Raw genomic sequence first — 3,459 nt, 5'->3', positions numbered from 1 at the left:
TACCTGTTGTACAGGTTCAAATACCTCCAAGTTTTTCACAGATTAAAGAGCAAATAAAGAAGAAAATACTCTCAACTATCAAAAGTCGCCACAGAGCCAAAGTAGCGGAAGGAAGATCCACTGCGATATGGTACGAACAAGCCACTCGTTACTCCTCTTTCAAGCCTGGCAAAAATATATCCAGAGACATTACAGTAGCCATACACAGACTCAGACTTGGTTACCAATGCTGCTGAGAGGTAATGAACACAATAGTTAAAAGGTGTCATATCTGTGGAACAGAAGCAGAGGCGCCACTATTGCACTACTCATTGGAATGTGAAGCTACTGAACCCCTGCGCATCAAACTCAACATTAATCCAACGACGCCAGCTACATTAGATGCACATTCCACCGCACCTACAATGATTAGAAAAGCCATTGAGGAATGGGACTCACTAGTGAGCATTTTGCATCTACATCCGCCACCAAGATAATGTTATTAAAACAAGGCTAAAACCAGTGCACTAAAACAGAAGCGAAAAATAAACTGGAAAAACGGAGGAATCCCCACCTCTATTTGAATCTTTGACCCAAATATCACAGTAACAAGGTTATCGCGAATAACCGAACTCAATTACGGGCTCACCATAGCCCGTGCTACATGAACACTTCGTTCTGAGTAGCTAAATCTAACACAACAACAACGTGTAAGTTTCATTGCAGATGGCATCCGAAATGACTACCAGAACGGAACCTACCCACATCGCCAACTTGGACCTGTCAGGTAACGTGAAACACGACATGAAGGAACTGCAAGATTCTCTTTGGAGCGAAGGCAAGAAGCTCGACCAGACCCACACACAGCCTCGCTCCTGTGCCAGGTAAGTCCACTACGGGCTCACCATAGCTCGTGCTACTTGGAACTTGTTCCGAGTAGCTGAATCTATAACAATAACAACAACAACAAGCTCGACCATGTTGCAGCCGACGCAGACTGATGAGAGTGTTAGGAGAATTGGTCAGTGGGAGTTTACAAAGTCATTAAAAGTTCAACAGATTATGTTATCCAAACTAAGCTGCTTGTTTATTAGCTTGTGAAAGAAACTATGTTAGGTTCTTGGATTTTAATATATTTGTTACGAACCCGATGACACTGTTGACGTATGGAGGAGCGACTTCAGCACCATTTGTGAGTCTGCTCTCAAACCCCCATGGAATTGGACTCTACCTGGACAACGCCATCTATTGGGGGTGGCGTAGTAGGTGTAATTGGCTCAAGATTCCTGCCTTGAGAAACCAGTGAGGTGGTAGTGAGTGACCTCTGGTGATAAGGCAATTCAAGACCAGCGCCATCTGTAGTTACTACGAGAATAAATGTCAATGTCCAAAAGAGTAAGTTTTGCTTCCTAATGTCTCCCGTACCTTAGAACTGATGACGTGTCTGTATCCACAGAGGTGCCGTGGGGCAGCAGTGGTACTGTGGATGAAAGTCTACCTTGAGCAGCCTGAACTCGCCCAACTTAGTCCCGTCTGACAACTAAGTGAGCCGCCGCCGATCAGAGGTGTTGTTAATAATAGTGGAGTAGTGGTGGAAGAGTTCGTCATATCCCGGGACTGGCGAAGGGGAGAGACGACAGAGAGTAAAGTGCCTGTTGAGGAGCGTTGCTATCCCGTTGCTAGAGGCTTCTGCCAGGGGTGCGACACCTCTGTAGTTGTCCGTGTAGTAGGACCTAATCAGCGCGTGGCTGAGGTTCTCTGCCAGCGCTTGGCTGCAGAGTGGTTGTTGGGTAGAGAGGCACTTCGTGATAATGTTGGTAGGCTCGCGGGTATTTCCTGGTACTGTGGCTAGTAAGGTCGGAAGCGGAGCCCGAACATTAACGAAGGCTACATTATATTCGCGTCATGAGTGCTCGGTCTCTTATATGAGAACGGCACCTATATATATTTCTAAATAGAGTAATAATTCCGTTTGTTAATTTATGGTGATGGGAATATATTGTGTTTAGCTCTGCTTCAATACCCCCCCCCCCCCCCATGCACCTTTTTAGGTTTATTACACTACCTAATACTCTTTGAAGGCCAGTACCGACTTGGGGTCGGATACTATCATTTTGCCTCCACCATCAAAGAACCCAGTTGCGACCCATAGTGGCCATAACATTACTGAACATAATAAAACTCGCAAGTGATTTATCTGCGATAAACTATGGAGGGACTACAAAGGGATTTAACTCTCGTCCCTCGACACGTACTACCAGTTGAACTAAGAGTAAAGAAATATCTCTTAATAGTTTCTTGAAGTTTGGAAGGTACCAACATTAGCAACAGTATACATGTATCGGTAAAACTTTTAAAGATTAAAAAAAAAATCCTGAATTTGCATATACATAGGTAAAATAATAAATTAACATTTTTATTTATAATTTCACAGATGGAGCGAGGTAGATAAGCTTCTTGACAGACGAGGCTGTTGCGTACATCATTAGTCAATTCATTGAACAGTTCATGGTAAGTACAACAACCTCTTACCTCTTAAATTGATCAATAAATGCAAACTAATCCTCCACAAATGAAGATTTAAATTTTCAAAAATATTCGATTAATCCTCGTCTCTTTCGTAGCACTTAATGTCTACCACAATCGGTCAAAAATTTAACTTGATTGCATCTATTAACCCTATCAGAAACGTTAAGAACATAAGAATAAAAGTAATTGCAGAAAGCCTATTGGCCCATACGAGACTGCTCTTGTTCACACCCACCCAATCTCATTCATAAATGTTTAACCTACGCTTCAAACAACAAAGGTACTCCTTGTATTGTAATGCAGTAATTAGCTCTGCACAATTTCAACAATGTTACCGAACTACTATTCTCTCTACACTATGACAATAACGTGATGCATCAAATGAACAAATCCATAAGATCGTTATGAGGGTTCGAACCTACGTTTGGGATCCCAGACGCGCCTTCTCCCTGTAGAAACTGCGGGAGGCTTTTAAGGGCAGTGGCACCCAAAGTTGCAATATTTTTACCCTGTTGTCGCATAAGGCGCGTCTGGGATCATCCCAGAGGTAAGTTCGAACCCTATTCACGTTTTTTTTTTTTTGTATTCCTTCGCCTTTCTAGAGATTGTAATTCAGGCTGTCATTCATCAAATGATTCTTATATATTATTATTCATGCACTGTATCCATATTAACGTGTTCCTTCTCTCTTTGGGAAAATACAGAACCTGCAAGTAGTGTTAGATGGACTGAGAAATTTCTACGAAAGTGTCTTCTATGTGAACGTTCTAAAGTCACCGAAGTTGTTTGATCTGGTGGGGGGAGCTAGTTGACCTCCTGGACAAGGTCTAAGATTGCAGAACTACAGTTTCAACTCCCGACGTCAGCTTATTTAAGCGTAGATGAACTACCCAGAATGAACTACCTGCTGAACTCTTTTAAGAGACTGTGTTCTCTCGCAACATAAAGAAA

General features: G+C 42.6%; 1 long non-coding RNA gene across 1 annotated transcript; it reads left to right on the top strand.

The window, feature by feature from the left end:
• Positions 1 to 1,444: 1,444 nt before the first annotated feature.
• On the top strand, positions 1,445 to 3,459 carry LOC123747751 (uncharacterized). Its single transcript, XR_006771706.2, has 3 exons — positions 1,445 to 1,523; positions 2,414 to 2,490; positions 3,213 to 3,459. It is a non-coding gene; the product is annotated as an uncharacterized lncRNA (long non-coding RNA).

The sequence above is a fragment of the Procambarus clarkii genome, chromosome 59 (genome assembly GCF_040958095.1).
Source record: "Procambarus clarkii isolate CNS0578487 chromosome 59, FALCON_Pclarkii_2.0, whole genome shotgun sequence".
In the NCBI taxonomy this organism is placed as follows: domain Eukaryota; kingdom Metazoa; phylum Arthropoda; class Malacostraca; order Decapoda; family Cambaridae; genus Procambarus; species Procambarus clarkii.
The sequence above is the reverse complement of the archived record's forward strand: the minus strand, read 5'-3'. Positions and strand labels throughout refer to the sequence as shown.